This window comes from Rhinolophus sinicus, linkage group LG09 (genome assembly GCF_036562045.2).
Source record: "Rhinolophus sinicus isolate RSC01 linkage group LG09, ASM3656204v1, whole genome shotgun sequence".
NCBI classification, from domain to species: Eukaryota; Metazoa; Chordata; class Mammalia; order Chiroptera; family Rhinolophidae; genus Rhinolophus; species Rhinolophus sinicus.
The window spans coordinates 102,026,056-102,044,871 of NC_133758.1; the positions used below are offsets into that span (position 1 = coordinate 102,026,056).

General features: G+C 46.2%; 1 long non-coding RNA gene across 1 annotated transcript in view; it reads right to left on the reverse strand.

Moving 5' to 3' along the window:
- The window catches only part of LOC141573212 (uncharacterized), a 35,638-nt gene extending 21,443 nt beyond the window's left edge, over window positions 1-14,195 (reverse strand). Inside the window, exons 1-2 of the long non-coding RNA XR_012498907.1 lie at window positions 13,834-14,195; window positions 4,142-4,589 (exon numbers count right to left, since the gene is read on the reverse strand). This is a non-coding gene — a long non-coding RNA (uncharacterized LOC141573212). The remainder of the gene's footprint in view (window positions 1-4,141; window positions 4,590-13,833) is intronic.
- Between the last annotated feature and the right edge of the window lie 4,621 nt (window positions 14,196-18,816).

Genomic DNA, 18,816 nt, shown 5'->3' on the forward strand with positions numbered 1-18,816 from the left:
GTCACATCATTTATAAGTGAAAGGGCTATGACTCCAAGCTGTACGCCCCCAGACCCCAGACCCTTAGCCACCAGACTACACCACCTCCTGGTACGTGATGTGGTGAAGGCAATATCAGCAAACCACTAAAGAGGAGATGAAAGTGGCAGGGTCCCTCCCTCTTGTTCTTGATCTAGGTAACATTCCTTCATTTATTCATTCATTCGGGGTGGGGTTTAGCCAGAGGTGGAAGAAAGATTCAGGATATATTGTAGCAAAAGCTGGGGCTTAAAAGCTGTTCGCTAGATGACTACCTCTGGTCTGTATGAGATGCTATTACTTCACAGGCAATTGAACCTCTTTGTTCCTTGGTTATCTGTGTCTTTTTTGCGTGTTCATTTTCGATTTAACACCAGTGAGGGGACAGGGAACACATGTGCATTATTTCCTTCCTTACTACAATCTCAACTTAGCACCACCCTCAGTAAGCATCTTGATGATGGAATTATGTGAGCAGATGGTAAAACGTGGAACCAGCAATGATTCTGGTTCTTGGAAATGCAGTCAGCATGGTGGCCGGTGAGAACAAATGATCTCTGTTCTGGGGCGGGGGAGTGGATGTGAGAGGGAAGTTTTTCAGGTGTTTGTTTCCTTCGTTCATTGAATCATTCATTCAACAAATATTCACTGAGCACTTACTATGTGCCAGGCATTGTTCTAGGAGGTTGGGACACTTTGTGAAAGAACAGATAAAGATCCCTGCCCTCACAGAGCTAGCATCACCAGGGGAAAGACAGACAGTAACCATAATAAATAAGTAAATTATATAGTGTGTTAGAGGGTAATAAGTGTCTTGGGGAAAACACGTTAAGGAAGGTAACAGAGAGCAGGGAGGTAACAGAGAGCAGGGAGGGAGCAGGAGAGGAGTGGAGTCGTTTGTAGTATGAAGGAGGATTGTCAGAGAGAACATTTGAGCAAAGACATAAGAATGGGAGTGAGCGAGCCAGCTGGACATGGGAGAAGGGTGGGCCTGGTGTGCTCCAGGCCAGCAGAGCGGCCAGTGTGGCTGGAGTGGAAGGAGCTTGGAACCTGCGGTGCAGGAGGAGACAGGTCAGGGCGTGGAAGGTTGGAAAGGGGCACATTACTAAGAGATTTGCAGACATTTACTCTATGTGAAATGGGGAGCCCCTGCCAGGGCAAAAGCATAAGAGGGCTATGACCTTGCTCAGACGTAAGCATGGCCCATAGCAGGCCAGGGGAAGCTATTGCCATAATCCAGGGGCGAGATGGTGGAGGTGAGAGGCAGAGTAGTTCTTTCCCCCCAGTGTAGAGCCTGCCCAATGTCGTTCCAAATATAATTGATGAGGTCAGAGTCAACTAAGCAAATTCTTCACCATGAATCAGCACGGGGAAAACCACCGCGTCGGGGGAGGACGTGTGACACATGGTCACGCAGTGTGCAGATAGCGAACGAACGAAGAGTCAGACCCTCAGAGGCACCTGGCTATGGGAAAGAGCGCCCCACCACCCAGACCACATCCCAGGCAAACAAAGCACTCACACCTGCAGTACTGAAACTTCGGTCCCGTCACCTGCTGCAGCCTGCAGAAGCCACGGGCTTTGTCTCTTCACTGTCCTGGCGTCTTCCCACAGGGGTTGGGGTGGTGTCCAATCCCTCCCCAGATGATTCCTGCCCTCACATGACATGTCTTGGTTCCAAGTAAAGTGTCTTCATCTGAGGAAATTCACTTTGTTCTAACAGGTCGCTTCAACTACATGTCTAAGGTAGAGTTTCACTAAACCACGTGGGGAGTATTTTGCATTTGTATTGTAGTTTTTGCCATAGAAGTTCACGGCAAATGCTTTTTTGCATTTTCTTGTTTCCTGAAGCAATTTCCTCTGCTAGCCTTTTCGTTACAAGAAACCATTTTATTCGTTTTCAAAGAGGATTGTTTTGTGAAATCGGGCTGCGTGTCTTTGTGTCCAAATTCTGACTGATAGGAAGGGCATTTACCTGGTAATGGGAACATATTTCCTAATTTTCAAAGAAAGGCCCACTCAGTTCTTGCTTACACAGATCACCTACAGCCTACAAAGCTGAGACTGTAGAATGTTTTCATACTCGATGACTCCTCACTCTTAGATTATTCAGAATTTATCTGATTTGGCAGCTCTTTTGGGGTTGAAGAGCCTCCAGTCCTCTTCCCCTTGGCTTTAAAGGAAAAGGAGGGATAACCCTGGCTTTTCAGGACCTTTATCACCTCTGCTGTAGTTCTTTACCAGCTTCCTGCTCAGGGGAAGATGGCTGTTGGGTGGGAGTGCAGCTTTGAGAGTTTGGGAACTCGTTCTTCCTGTGCCAACCTGGTCCCGTACCACCATCTCGAAGCGCTTCCCTTTATCAGTGAGGACTCCCTGTGACTCCCCCAAGGGTCAGCCAATCACCCTCTTTGCTAGGGATAGAGCCTGGGGCACTGGTGAAGTCTCATGCGGTGGAGTAAAGGAGCTTTGTCATTTGACCAGTATTGATTAGGCATCTCTTACATGCCTGGATCCTGCCTTCTGGATCTGTTACCTAGCAGCTCTGAAACGCTGCAGCAGATCAGCCTCTCCCACTGCACAGACCATGAAAAGGCTCTCTCTACAAGTGGAGCTACAGTGCCACCGTGGACATGTGGACCCATGCCTGCAGTGCTGCCCACATAGCAGAAATGTCCAGCGTGGGAGACATGGGGGACGTTATTCTATGTTCTAGAAATGGTGCAATGAATAGGAAACTCACTTTCACAGCCGTGGTTCGGAACATGAGGTCTGGAGTCAATCGTGTGGGATTCAAGTCGCAGCCTTGCCATGCACTGGCTGAGTGACCTTGGGCAAGTCACCTCAACCCCTTGAGCCTGGGTCTCCTCATCTATAAGGGGGGGTTAGTAAACGTGCCGACTCCACAAGCTTGTTGGGAAGATTCCATGAATCCTCCCACGTAATTCGGGGCCTGGCACATAATAGATGCTCCGCTAACACTTGTTGTTATGTTGGTGATCGATTTCATTTTACCACATGGTAATGAGCAGCCGAGAAACCAAGAGGAGGCTGCGACCTGGAAGGGCGGCACTGGAGAAATTAGGGAAGAGCACCGAGAGCAAGAAGTGTCATTAGAGACCAAGGCTAAGCTATCCAAACCCTCATATTCCCAATAACTGTGAATGGATGCAACCGTTGGACAGTGAAGAAAGCTGACAGGAAAAACAAACATTGACTCCGTTGAACCATGGTGCTGGAGGAGAGCTCTATAGATACCCTGGACCACCAGAAAGATGAACAAGTGGGTCCCAGAGCCAATGAAGCCTGGAACATTGCTGGAGGCAAAAATGACAAAACTGAAGCTGTCTTATTTGGGGCACCTCATGAGAATGTGGGGTTCTTTGGAAAAGACAATAATACTGGGAAAAAGAGAAGGCAGCAGGAAAAGAGGAAGACCAAATATGAAATTCACGGACTCCATCAAAGAAGCCATAGGCTTGAGTCTGCAGGAACCGAGCAGGGCTGCTGAGGATGGGACGTGGTGGATGTCAGTCATTCACAGGGTCCCCAGGGGTCAGAGCCCACTCAGCAGGTCCCACATGGTAGCAGCCCTTGCTGCCTGAGGCTAATGCCATTTAAAGACATGAAATATGCAAGCCCCTCCAGGGATCAGCTCTGTCCTCCCTACCCCCAATGGCCCCAGCCTCAGTGACAGGTAAGGCACACGTGTCTGAGAACAGAGGCCACATACAGAACAGTTAGAAGGGTACTGCTGCCGCTCCTGCTGCTGTTTTGGATTGAACGTGTGTCCTAAGGCAGAAACCACCCACGGTCTCTGAACCCCACACCCAAGCAGCTTCCACATGCCCATTCCCACCTTGCTCTGAAGAGTTTGGAAGTCTGGTAACCCCTCACTTCACTGAACATCCAGATGTGCCCATTAACTGGTGGGGAACCTCTAAAGCTCACATGGTAACACGATCAGGATTCTTCAAAAGTCCCACCTCTTTGGCTGCCGATGAGGACCCACATGCCTACCTTCGTCTTGGCTCGTAGCGAAGGCTTTTGTTTGGTTCTAATGTGGGGGTGACATTTGATGTGGAGGTAACGCTACAAGAAGGGAAGGGAGGGCTCTCTTACGTACCAAGAAGGCGTGTTCTCCGTGGTGTGCAGTGGACCTCAAATCCCGTGAGTGGTTTTTCTCCAGACGTGGATAAGAGGCCATTCTTTCTGTTCATTCTCCTATGGACTCCGGTTGATGTCTTGCCAATGTAGCAGGATGCTTCCCCACTCCGGATGGGCAGGAAGCCAAGAAATGCAGTTTTGTGTTTGTCCAGGCACAGATAGTTGAGGAAAAGCCCCAAAGCAAATGTACAGTTTATATCTCTCCAGAGCCTGTTGCAGATAGTCTCTTATTTCTTAGCAACAGGACAAGCCTGAGGCAAAAATCAGACCGACGCAAGAACGTGCTTTTGAAATTCCATAGAGTCTCACTATGCAGCAGGCTCATTCAGCAAGGAATGTCGTTGGTCCTCACTGGGCCGTGGTGTTTCCTCAGGTTGTCCCAGAGGTCCCCTCTCCTGCTGGTGGCCCTGGGAAAGCAAAATGATTTTTAACGTCAGTTTATGTTCAACCTAATCTGGAGGGCAAATCTGCTGCTAACAACAACACAACAGAAATGTCTCTTGATTACTTCCAAAGTCAAAGAGAAGGAACGTTTGCATTATCTGAGGTCTCTCCCGGGCGAGCCCACACACAGAATGGAACTCGTCTTCTTGTTCATAAAAAAGGACTTTGGTGAGTCAACCAGAGTGGAGGGCTTCGCCTGTGAATTCAGATTGCAGTCAGTGATTGTTTTTTCTTTAAGCCACTAAGCTTGAATTGGATAAAGAGTGTGACTCATGAAATAGCTTTTATTTAAGGGATTTAGGGCCTTGATTTTAAATGCATGCTTATGAGCATGGGAACGCTGTGGGGGAAAAAAAAGAAAAAAACGTACAATCACGGGTAAATATTCAGATTAGAAATCCAGAATGCATTCCAGCTGTAGGATTCTTGTTGTTGTTGGCTGGTGTTGTTCTGGGGGTGGGGGAAGTGGTGCGCTCTAGCCAAATGAGCCCCTATGACTATGCTTCCCACAGGATTTGTTTTTTTAACATACCAGCAAATGCTCATACATTTAGAAGTGAGAGTTAAACACTATGTCTTTATTTTGTTTAGCCAGGCGGTAGTTGAACCCTGCCTGTTTTTCAACTCTGGTCTTCTAACCTTACCAGTGGTGAGAGCTGAAGAGAAACCCTTCGTTTTTGCTGAGAACCTCATAACTTATATTCAGTTCAGGAACATTCAAAGGTTTCTTCTAAAAAAAATGCATCAATACTTCCCATTCTCCTCCCAGCCCCGACCCCAGGACACAGGTTTGGTTGGTTTACATTGTTTAGCCTGATGGAAAAAAGGGAAAATTAGGAGTCAAGATAAAGTGTCAAGTTCAGATGAAGACACCAGGCAGGGATCGTGTCTGATTCCACCTTAATCCTCAGCGTCTAGAGGGACACTTTGGCGTGGCCAGCCTCTGTAGACATCCTGGATCTGACAGCATTCCCAGTGTCTACCACCCTGATTGCTCAACCTCCAAAGGCAGTGAGGACAAAACAAGTGGAGAGAGACCCAGGGCGTTAGAACGAGGGTTTCTGGATATGTCTCCTGCCCGATGTGGGACCTTGGCTCCAAGTCTTCATTTGTATGCAGGTCAATGAACCATCTCTCATGTTCCTTCCAACTCTAAAATTTCCTTCAAGCTTGATTTCCTTTACAGACTCCCAAGGCCTCGGGGGCCATGCAGGATAAATAATAGAACAACTGTGCCCCAGGACTGTTAGGGCTGGAACCCTAAGAAGGTCTGGAGGCTGAAAGGTGCAATTGCCAAGGAGGACACAGCAATGTGATTATTCTTCACTATAAAACTTTAAATGGGAAAGATGACTATCTAGAGAGGTGCTGTGCTCATAAAGTGAGATACCACAGAGTGTATAGCACAGTACCCAGCATACAACAGGTCCTCAGGGAGAGATGGCTGAAATAATGGAAAAGGGAACAAAACTCTCCAGCAAGCAACTCACCGCAGGACTCCCCGTTAGCGCGAGCAGAGCCAGGCCAGGACCCTGCGTGCTCTGCTTGCAAGTCTAATGATCATTCCACAGCTCATCACATGTGCTCATATGGCCCCGAAGTTGGTGCCTGGTAGGTTATTGTGGCTCTTCCGAAACGGAAGTTCTGCTTAGACATTCATTACAAATGATCTGATTCAAGGTAGGAAATTTAATCTTAATGTTGGATTCACTCAGGTGGTTGGCAAGAATTTATTATGTCCAAATCGCGTACAGGCCACATGCACCCTCCTCCTATATTAGGCCCCGCATACATACTTTGACTTAGTCCCATTAAGCATTTATTATGTGTTTCCTTTTGAGTATAGCACTGTGCTCTAAGGACTGTAAAGCCTGCATCCAGGTTCATTAAAGAAGAGTAAGGTAGGGTCTGTAGGCAGGTCAGGAGATGAGACAGGCAGACACGCACAAGAGTTATGGAGCACTGCAAACATATGTACAGAGCCAGAGAGAATTCTACAAATCAGTACCATGTTATGGAACACTACGAAGAGGGAGCTCCACTGGGACTAAAAGGTGGGCTACAATTATACCTTAAAGGACTTTACTGCAGGAGAAAAGGACATTATAAGACAGCGAGAAGCCTACGTCAAAAATAGAATTCTCTGCTCACCAAAATGGTGCTGATCCTTGGGCGTTTCCAAGCCTTAGCAATATCTTTTTACCCAGTGGTTCTCAATGCCTGGCCACCTGCATCAGAATCGGGTTGGGGGCGGGAGCGCTGGTGTGGTATAATAAAAAATGTATTTGCTCTTTGTCCCTGGTTCTTGGGACAGAGCTTCTAAAACTCTTGGCATTTCCTAAGTAAGAGGAGCATCTTCCTTATTCATAACAAACCCCTTTTGAACCATACCTGCGTTTATGCCAGCAAGGTGACTCCTGGTGGGTCCTGAATTTCAAGGGAAGGGCTGGCCACACCAGAAAGACCAAGCATAGAATTGGAGGACTGGAAGTTTCAGCGCCACCCTCTGACCTCTGGGGAGCAGACTGGGCTGGAGACCGAGTTCAATCACAAATGGCCAATGATTTAATCAGTCGTGCCTGCGAATGCAGGCTGGATAACAACTCTTGAATGACAAAGTTGGGGAAGCTTCCAGGTTTGTAAATACATTTATGTGCTGGGAGGGTGACACACTTGGAGCAAGCGTGAAAGCTCTGTGCCCCCCCCCCCCCCCCGCCTTACTTGACCACATAGAGCTCTTCTATGTGGCTGTTCCTGAGTTGTATCCTTTATAATAAATCAGCGATTGTAAGTATAGGGCTTCCCTGAGTTCAGTGAGTCATTTGAGTGAATTATGGAAACTGGGGCGGGGTGGGGGTAATGGGATGGGAACCTTTGAATTTGTGGCCAAGTCCAGCAGAAGGGCGGGTAATCTGGGGACCCTAAACCTGCACGTGGCATCTGAAGTAAGGGTCTTGTGGCACTGAGCCCTAGAACCTGTAGTCTCCCACTCACTCCAGGCGTTTAGTGCACGTGACAGAGCTGGCGTTGAAAACCAGCACAGCGGTATTTATTAAAATCCCAATTCCTAGGCCCATAGAGTGAACTCCTGAATTAGACCGTGAGTGGGGCTGGGTAATTCTCAGTGACGCCAGCTTTGAAGAACCACTGTCCCAGCTTCTGCTTTGGCAGCCTCCCCATCAGGCCCAGGGTTCATCCTGCCAAAGGCACCAGGCTCTAGACTCTGGCAGTTAGACGGCTTGCACACTCTCCTGCCTTCCTGGCATAGAGAGGCTGAACAACAAACGCTTCTGAAGTTTGGGCCTTGCCGTTTCAAGACTCCCCTCAGTCAGCCCAGCTCACACGACCCACATGACCCACATGACCCACACAGACCCACATGACTGCTGGTGGGGTTCTGTGAGGCCAACAGGGAGGGGAGTACAGCCCTCCATTTAGGCCCTTCCCAAACCACGTCTGGGTTAGGAAGACCCTCACCAGCCCTGAGACCACAGAACTTCCATGTTGCTAAAGTGGGGGGTTGTGTCTGGAGCCTTAAGGTAGCTGCCCCTCCCTGGAGGTGTGCCCATGGGTGAATCCGCTGTGTGGGAGCCCGTGAACACACACCCCGTTTCCACATGCAGGAGATGGTTTCCTCAGAGCCTCTCTGGGCCTGGAGAACAGGGACACAGGGACACAGATTCTTGTCCTCTGTCACCATCTACCTGAGTGCATGTTCTTCAGACAGTAAAAAATAAGCAAAAGCAAAGTATACAACAAAAAGTCATCCACAATTCCACCACAAGACAACGACCACAGTTGGTACTGTATTTTTATTTCCTCTCCGTCTTTCTGTACACACAGTAAAAACATGGCCCAAGTCTGTATTGGTGTTCCTGAATAGCTTCCAGGGCAGTAAACAGAAAAGCACAAAGGTTCTTCTTCAGATTTCCTCACACGAGAACATGGTATGTTCAGTATCCAACAGCTTTTGTTCTTTCTGCTGTGGAAAACTCATTCTCCCAAGGAAGGTTTATTTACCTCTTAATCTTTTTAATACCGAAATAATACCTATTCATTTTTTTAAAAATCCAAACAATATAAAAATGAATAAAGTCTCTCCTCATTCCGTGTTTGGTGTGCATGGTTCCAGACTCTTTTCTCTTCACATAAAAACACATGTGACTTATACCTATCTTGTTTTTCATCTACAAAAATAGAGTCATAATGTGGATTCTGTCCGGCGACTTCCTTTCTTAACCTACTGAGATATTGTGGATGCCATACGTGTTTTTAGTGAGAAAAAGAGAACGCAGAAATAAAAACTGGTCTAGAAAGTGAAAACAGCTTCTTTAATCTGGATGCCAGGAAGAAAGTATGTACTGGGTTTGCTATGCTAATTGAAACCACAACCCAAGACTATTATATACTTTGTCCTAAGTAGAGGACTGAGAAATGTAAGTATGTGGGTTGTCATTTCTTAAAGCACCCAGAACAAATAGTAAATGTATGGAAAAGGGGCCAGAGAAAAGGTTTACATAAGTCTTAATTACATACCACGCTTCAATGTCCCTCAGCTTGCAATTTTACTTTCGTTCTTTCTTTTTTTTAACAGACCATACTGCGAGAAAATACTAAACTGCCAAAGATACAGATTTACCTTTTCCTTTAAAAAAAATACAAAAGCAATCAATGAATTCTATAGATATTGAGGATCTATGTGCCAGATACTGCGATAGGAGATGGGATATATCAGCGAATAACAGCCAAAGATAGACTCCCCCACTCCTCAAGGTCAGGGGAGAGTGGTGGGGTTGAGAGAGAGCTGGCTGTAGGAATAATCACAGGAAACATAGCATGTGCTAAAAACTAGTATGTGCTATGGGCTGGGGGGGAAGAGCAGCTTCAAAGGTATTGGAAGTTGGCGCTCCGTGGAGACGATAACCTTACGACAGATAACATTTATGCAAGGCCCTGAAGAAGATAAGGGACTGGTCCAAGCATTCCCAGGAAAGAGGAAGCTGCCTGGGTGTTTGTTACGCGCTGAACTGTGTCCTTCCCTCCCCCGCCAGAAGGAAACATTTGTTGAAGTCCTAACCCCCAGCACCTATGAATGAAAATAGGGTGTTTGCCTACGTCATCAGGTTAAGATGAGGTCATTAGGAGGGGCTCTCATCCAATGACTGATGTCTTTATAAGAAGAGGGAAATTGGGACACAGACACTCAGGGAGAACCATGTGGAGGCAGAGACACAGACACAGAGGGAAGACGGCCATGTAAAGATGGAGGCAGACGCTGGAGTGACGCTGCCACAGGAGAAATGCCTGGGCCCCCAGAAGCTGAAACAGGCAAAGAAGAACGCTCCTCAGCGGGCTTTGGAGGGAGTGTGGCCGGCCACCACCTTGACCTCAGAGCTCTGGTCCCCAGAAGTGGGAGAGAATACATTTCTGTTGGTCCAAGCCACCCAGTTTGGGACACGGCAGCCACTGGAAACAAATCCAGTATTCAGGGCACAGAAGGAGTCAGTGCGGCCGGGAGGAGAGGGAGGCCGAGAGCACAGGAGATGAAGTCGGAGACAAGCAGGGGGTCACTCAGGATCTAGCCAGTCAAGGGAAGGATTTGGGTTTTAATCTTGTGAAATGGGATTGTGGGCAAAGGAGTGGCAAGATGTGATCTGCGTTTGCAAAGGTCTCTCGCTGTAACTGCTGGGCGGAAAATAGGCTGGGGAGTCACAGGAGACCAGTTAAGAGGGGCTTGCCATAGTCCTGGTAAGACAGTCTGTGGTCACAGTGAAAGGGACAAGAAATGGCCAGGTTCCCCGTTTATTACAAAGGTAGGATTTCCTGATGGTTTGAATGTGGGGTGAGAGGAAGAGAAGTTCAAGGTTGACTGTGTTCGCTGAGGGTAACGTAAAAAGGAGAGTAGCTCATCTTAGCCAACTTGGCACTTCTTAAGCACTCAGGCAGCAGAGAAGATGGGATATGTTAGTGAATAACAGCCAAAGATCGATTTCCAAACCAAACCAAAACAAACCAAAAAACACCACCACTACAGACACTGAAGAAGTGAATGACCATTGTTTATGCTGCCTACGTGAAGCTTTGAGCAACTTTAGATCTAATCCTAGGATCCCAGACTAGGTATCAGGAGGCTATTTTTAAAATAATTCTGCTTTATTGAGAAATCATGGAAAAAAACACTTTTTTATTATTATTATTATTTTCACTTCTCATTTTCTCTGAGAAACAAAAGTGCAAATACATGGTTGTCCTTATATCTTTTCATGCTTTAATGGAAAAAATAAAGCGTGACTTCTCTGAACTTAACAGAGAACGGTAAAACTGTTTCTGTGATTTTATGATGATGTTAATGAGAAATAAATCCAGACATTCATGATTCCATGAGCTACAGGGCCCCTGAATTCAGGAAACATCTATAAGCACCTCCTGTGGAACTGAGAGAGGTTTGAAGGTACAGAGATAAACAAGACATGCCCCCCGTTTGGAGGAGGGAGGGCAGAGACGTAAATGTACATAGACACACACACAAGCAGGGAGTATAAAGTGTAAATACAAGTTGTGGTGGCCCCAAAGAAATAAATAATTCATTTTTAATCGAGCTATCCGGGTATGTTAGATATTGGAGATGATATTTAAACTAGGTCTGAAAGTATGAGAATCCTTGAGAAGCAAATGGGGTGGGGGGGAGACTCTGTCAGGCAGTGGGGACACCGATAGCAAAGGCAGAGGCTTGAGAATAAATTGTTTGAGGATGGTCAGGGGTCTGAACAGCAAATCAATGAAAGGATGTGGTGGGGAAGAGGCATGAGAAGAGCCATGCACGGTAGACAACTACCTGCCCGCCCAAGGCCCTTCTCAGCAGATCTGTGGGCTGATTCTCAACCAGACAAGTGCTTCATCTCATGGCCTTAAACTAAGAGATGCTGGCGGTAACCCTTGTATTGGAATGTAATGTGGAGTCAGAGATAGAGCAGCCATGACAAGCCAAGGGTGGATAGGGAGAAAGACAACGAAAGAAGGAAAACCAGAAATGGATATGAAAGACGCCAGGGTAATATGTGAAAGAGCAGTTGTCTGCCAATTTTTCAATGCCTGGGGGGCCCAGGTGTACTTCCTACAATGAGGTCTGATGAGAGTGTCCTATCTTTTTATAATGAATCCCATTTCATGTGCGGTCATTTGAATGGGCCTCTGCTTCTTGCCACCAAAAAACCCTTAAGACAGGAATCATAAGGGTTGAGGGATGAGAAGAGAGGCATTGAATGCTGTGCTTCAGAGTAAAGATTTCATTTCTGTAACATTCTCCCGTATCTCTTCCCAGTAGAAATCAGGGTGCCACCTTCCAGCCATCCTTTTCCCCAAGTTCTCCCCACATCTATTCCTTGCCCTATCTCTCACCATAAGTGCAATAGCTTGAGAAACTATATCTGTAAGCTGAGTGACTCATCTATTGGGCCTTGGAACCAATCAGACAATTTTCTCCGAACATGAAAGGAGCAGGATGGGTCCACAGGGCATTGACGACTCACATATATTCACGTTAGCCACCATCCTACCACATCACCCCACCCCTTTAGCAGTATATGCCCTCGTCTTTAATGCCCCAAATCACGTCCCTTCCCAGTTTTCTCTCCCTCCCTTTACATCAAAGCCTTCTACCTTGCATGGCTGGTCCCATCACCCAAAGTGCCCACTTTAGATTTATACTTGTGAACTTGACACCCACCAACTAGTAAAATAAAAATCATTTGTAAGCGAAAATTGGCAAGCAATGAGAAGATGAATGTTGCATTTTTATCTCGGTCCATACATTAATGTTTATGTTCTAACTTTAAATTAAGCCTTTCTGTGATTATTTTTGCTATCACATGCTCATTGAAGCAAATCAATCAACACAAAAGCGGTTCATAGAAAAGTAAATACATTTCTTTCCAGCTCTGCTCCTGCCACAAGCACAAGAGAAAACCAGAGTTAAAGGCTGGTATGTATCCTTCCAACTGTTCACTAGGTTTACACAAACATATACTCCCATATGTGGAATTTGCCCCTTTAAAAAAGGATAAGAATACGTCATCCAAAGTACTCTGCAAACGTGTTTTTTTTTCTTTCTCATAACAGCATCACGAGCATCTTCCCAGGCAATACACATAGATCAAACTCATTTTCTTAATAGCTGCATAACATCCCATTGCATGGATGAATCATAATTTATTCATCTGTTCTCTATCAATAGACATGGATAGCTTGTTTGTGGCGTTTTGCTGTTTTTCACACATCTATCCTTATTTGCTGGGACATTTTATTTCCGTAGAATAGATTCATAGTAATATGCTTTCTAAACAAAAGTGTTGCCATTACAGATTTATGACCACTGTAAAGTAAATTACTCATTTTTATCTTCTAGAAATAACCTTGTTACATCACTAAGTCTCATTTTATATTGTGGAAATGGGTAGCTAGGAGCAACTCACTTTTGAAAACAGAAAATGACTCTCTCAGGCTTCTGCGTTTTCCACTTGAGTGTTCACTGCTGCTCTGTGCTCTGCTCTGTGGCAGAGCCCATGTCACAGTAATAGGCATTTTAAAAGAAGGAGTAGGTGACCCTCCTCTGGAAAGTCTCTCTCTGTTACACTGGGCTTCTTTATACCATCACTGGATTTAAATGAGAGAAGCCAGGGGGAATTTCCATACAGATTTCTGTAGATCTCTCACCCTCATAGGTCTTTTCTCCCCAACACAGGCCAAATGCAAAAGAGGGTTCTTTAAAAATTGTTCCTATTTCTACCAGGGATAACTAGGAGACAGTTTTTTTTAAGGGCCTCCCAGCTTCCTGGTATTTGCTAAGTCTCCACCATTAGCCACAGGGAATTGTCCAGCTTAGAAGAAAAAAGTGCGATTCCATCAGATCAAACCCAGCCTAGGGTCAGACTCTTCCAAGGCCCAATGTAGCATGAGGCTCCCAACTAGTCAAACTCACCTGCACGTGCTCAAGGGGTCAGACCAAAGGGAAACGGGAACTGCAGGATTCTGCAGACCGCACTGAACTTTAGAAAACTGCAAAGCCTCTCCTCACCCAAACCTGGCTAGGTAACCACAGAAACCAACTTTAGAACATTACCTACGATGCTCTGTGACACAGACACACCCTCTGGAGCTACCTGGTCGTTTTTTTCTAGACAGACCAAAAAGAAGACCAGGATAACTTACCACTGCGAAGTTTTTGGTGAAATGTGTATGAAGATGATGAGAAATGAAGGTGACAAAAGTGGATATGGTGAAAACTTCCTTCCGGCCCCCGCGATTCCCTTTCCAGGCACAGGGGTGTAACATCTTTGAAGTTCATTTGGTCCCCTGACTGTGCTGCAGAGAGCGGCTGCCGTCAGTGCACTGCTGGCTGCTGACAGCACACATGCACGCACCACCCCCACAAGTGCGTCTCCCAGAGATCTGCCGCTGAAGCTGAGAACTGGATTGAAGGGTTTTCACCGAATACACTTGGCATGATCATCTGTTGCCTTGCCAGAGCAGGAGGAAGGATGCAAAGCACCATGGAGAAAAACCTAAGTAGAGAGGAGAGCAAGGCTGAAAAGAAAGAAGAGGTGAGATGACATGATACTGAAGACACAATCCAGAAGGTACTGAACATACAACCCTCCTGACTCACATCTCCCCCAGGATCTGCCGGAGATGCTTCTTCTGGAAAGCCCTCCCTCTTACCCCTAGAGATGGGGACCCTCCAGTGCACCCACAGCACGTGCCACACTGTTCACCCAAGAACAAGCGTCATGCCTTTTCTTGCTCGTCGCTGTACTCCGGCACCTGGAAACAGTGCCTGGCGTAGCGAGTTTCGCAGTGAGCAGGGCACCATAGAGGCAAATGAAGGCGGTGATGCCAATGGGCTTGGGGTGGGGGGCAGCAGAATTCCCAAGTCTAGGAGTGTAACACTGATGAGACGCTTGCGTGTAAATCTCACTCTGTGTGTGTGTCAGTCGGCAGAGCAAAGAAATAATGTAAGATACGCGTCTTAGGACAGGGTTTCCGAAAACTTCTAAAAGCCCTCTGGGTTAGTTTGTTTTCACTGCTGTCGCCCCCATAGGGTCAGACATTTTGAACTCATATAGTAAATCTTGGGGCCTCAGAGCCAGTTTGCTGGTTTACTTCCCTTCTCTATTTCCATCCTTTCTTCTTCCCTTCCTTCCGTCCCTCTTTTTGCTTCCTTTCTAGCTTCCAAACATTCCTTGAGCACCTACTATGTGGCACGCGCAATGAGAAGTACCAAGGAGATGGTGATGGAGACTACAGCCCCGACCTACAGAAAGTTGCAGTCTAGTTTGTATTAGTGAGGACAGGCTATCTTACACTAAAATTACAAATCCCTCTGAGATCTCGGTGACTTAGCACAACAGAACTTCACCTGTCACTCCTACAGAGTCCTGTGAAGGCCAATAAGGCTCCCGTCTATCCAGGGATATAGGACATCAGGCTCCCTCCAGGTTGAATGCTGGCCTCTCACACGCAGCTCCCAGGGCCACAAGAAGGAAAGAACAAGCATGGAGGAAGCACACTGGTTTTGCAATTCCCAGGCTCAGAAGTGATGCATTAGTCTCCCACTCAGAGGTCATTGGCCTAACGTCGTCACAAGGCCCCAACCTAACTGCAAGGGAGGCTGGGAAATGTGGGGAGCACATGGATATTAACTAAGCATTAAATGTCAGTGTCACCCTCATGAAGGACACAAACAAGAAAATGATTTCTACACGATGTCCCAGGGGCAGTACTCAGGGTATGTGCAGGTCATGAAGAGAGCACAAAGCTGCCTTCCCCTTGACACGGGAAGGAGCAGGTGAAGGCTTTTCTGCGGACATGATACTTTTCCTTCCCTTCAGTTTGTTTTCACATCAACAGGGTCAGTCGTTCAGAGCACAGCTGTACACTACACGAAGGCCTCAAATTCAAAGTACGGACTACTTCTTTTTTGAGATACATATTGAAATATTTACAAATGAAATGATATAGGTCTGGAATTTGCTTCACAATTACTGGGGGATTGGGTAGGTGGGGGGAGAGCTGAAACAAAATAGGAAGTTTATTTAAAAATTGGTGAAACTGGGTGATGAGTACATCAGTTTCTTTCCTCAAGTCTTTCTACTTTTACTTATGCTTCAAATTTTCCATAATCATTTGTTTAATTACATAACCATTGGGTAGATTACAAGTATAGAGTGCCTTGTTACAAACCACACTGATGTCACCTAAAGTTTTAATTTAAACAAGCTATTGCTCTAGTTCCACTCCCACCCTTGATCTCAGACCTCAGCTCCTCAGCCGTTCTTTGCTGGACTGGATCTTATTCACATCTGCAGTCACGTCCATTTACACGGCTTGAGAAGGCTTTTCAGCCAAGGGAACTCAGCTCACTAAGGAGCACGGACCCTTTCCATCATGCTTCCTTCACAGGCAAAACGCCCTTCTGATGAACTCCCAACAGCTTCTGCCTAGATTCACTCTCAATTATTTATGTTGATACAAACTACTCGAGGAAAAGCAGCTCTAAAATATCTGCACCCGCCCTAAATTTCAAGAGCAGGCAACTTCCTGTTTCGGAAAGTAAAGAAGGGTCCCAATGAACTCTATGTCTTCTTCCACTTACACAAAAACCTGATTCATCTTTGTGCCTCTGACACCCAGCCCCACTCAAAGCCTGCCTCAGACCTGGGGCGCAAGAGGTTCTTGTTGAGGGGATGTGTCTGGTCCCCTCCATACTCCACTTTCTCCAAGACACTGCGAGCAGAAGGGAGCTCACAGGGCCTTGCTTCTCACTGTAACCACACTCGTCAGCTCACACTCATCTAGACTTCTCAGCTGCTGCCAGACAGAGTCCCCTGTACACTCAGCCGCCCACTTTCCTGTATCCCCACGTGGCCAAAATGTCACTCAGAGACACTTCCCCGTTGGTGCCACATTGTCTCCAGAATTTTATTCCACAAAAGGGCTTCTCTTCTTTCACAGGTCATTATTTTAACATCTTACTATTTTAGAAACCTTCTGTTTTAAAAATAGCCAGTGGCCAGCCTCCTGCTACTACGGAAGCCCCATCAGCGACTGCTAATGTGTTCACATTCCAGAGACTCCCTGGGAAGAGGGAGGCTGAGCAGCTCCCTCCACCTACAGCAAGGTTCTCTGCTGCATCTGCCGTGGCATTTCCTATCTAGAAATCCATCTGGAAGCAGTCCAGTGCACTAAAGAAAGCGCTTTAGTCCTTCCTTGTAACTTTCTTTTCCCTCCTACTAGCCCATAAAAACTTGAGCCGTCTTGCTTCAATCCACTGAATTTTACAAATGAACAGGAATAAATATTTTGTTCCTAAGTTTTACTGGGAATGAGAAAGGAGTCAAATTACTCTTAACATACCTTCAAGAAAAAAAAAATGTTCTAACCTTAGCAGAAAATATGCTTTTCTGGGATTTCAAGAGGTTTACAGTTTTTTGCTGTTTTGCTTGTCTGTATTTTTTTCCCATAAGGAGCATGCATTATTTTGTAATTTTTTAAAAAAACATAATTGTCTTTTTTCCTTTTTAAAATTAATTTATTTTTTATTGAGGAAACATTGGTTGATTAACATATAATTTCAGGTGCATACCATTATAATTTGATGTCTATGTATTCTATTGCAGCCCCGCTTTCTTTTAAACCAACTTTTCTCAACCTTAGCGCTATTGACATTTGGACTTGATGATTATTTGTTGGGGGGAGGAGTAGGGGGACATGTCTGGTGCATAGTAGGATGTTTAGCAGCATCCTAGGTCTCTACCCACTAGACGCCAGCAGCAGCCACAGAGCTGTGACAATCAAAAATGTCTCTAGACACTGCCACATGCCCCTTCTGGGGCAAAGAGGCAAAATCATGTATTTAAAACCCACTGTTTTAAACTGTAAAGATTTGGTGTCTTTGGAAGCTATTTAGATAAATAAGTATTATATTAATTAGGAAAAATGTCATCAAGCTGCTAAGATTAAATATGCTGAAGAGCAGAAGCCTTTTCTAAACAACGAAGGTCAAAGTACACACACTTGGATTGCTATAAGCCCAGCAGGGCAGTCAGGGGTTACTGGACCGGCCCACCGAGGACAACAGAACAGGCTGAGATACAGCCCGGCCCAGAAGTGTTCCTACAGAAGTCAGAAAAAAACAAGCGGTGGAACCGAACACCTCTACTCACCAACTGGATGCCATTGCTTCCCAGAGAAGGACAAGAGGAGGCAGGTTTATGTGCGGGGAGCCGTGTAGGAAGCAACATCATAAACCTGTTATTATCAGAATGCATGGGCAACGGAGTGCTCTGCTTTTAACCGAGGGTGAACTGGAAACCCCTCTTCATTTCAACATCAACCTTCCTCAAACTCTTCAGTCTGTTCTCTAGTCTCCAAAGGCAGCACAACTATTGACTCAGAACCTGCAGATTGCAAAAGCCTGTTACAATTTTCAATGTACAGGGACCATGACTACCTGTAGCAAGGATGAGTTAGAAGGAGAAACTCATCCTCAGACTCTCAACGCAGGGATGAGAGAGACCAACAGTTTCTGCAGGCACCAGGAGAGATTTGCCAGGAAAGGAACAGGGAGACATACTTAAAGTGTATGAAGGGCAGCGAGGGCAGTGGGTGGCCCTAAGGTGGGGAAGGAGTAGAATTTTAGGAGGAGCAGACACTAGCCTTACCCTTGCAGCGCCCTTGGCTGGGCACCGCCTCAGACGTGTGTGCCTGGTTACCTGGCATCCTTAAGGCAGCACCTGGACTTTAGCACTGGGGCTCTGAGCTTGTGGGCCTCTGTACCCCAAAAGTCCAGACAGTAAAGTGCCTTGACTTAAGCAAGCATAGCAGTTCTGAGCGGCGTGGACTAACATCCCCAAATTTGGGGGCAACCCTAGGAAATGTGTTAGGAAAATTGTGAAAGACTGAAATGGGCATAAACACCAAACAGTTACTGGGTTTTGTGCCTTTCATAGCCTTTAAGCAACTTTACAAATCTGCAGTTGTAGAAAATGGGTAGTGTTATGGGTTGAGTTGTGTCTCCTCAAAATATGTTGAAGTCCTAAGCCCCAGTTTAGTTACCTGCAAGGGAACTCACATAAGATTGTCAGCTGATTTCGCAACAGAAACTTTGCAGGCCAGAAGAGATTAGCATAAAAT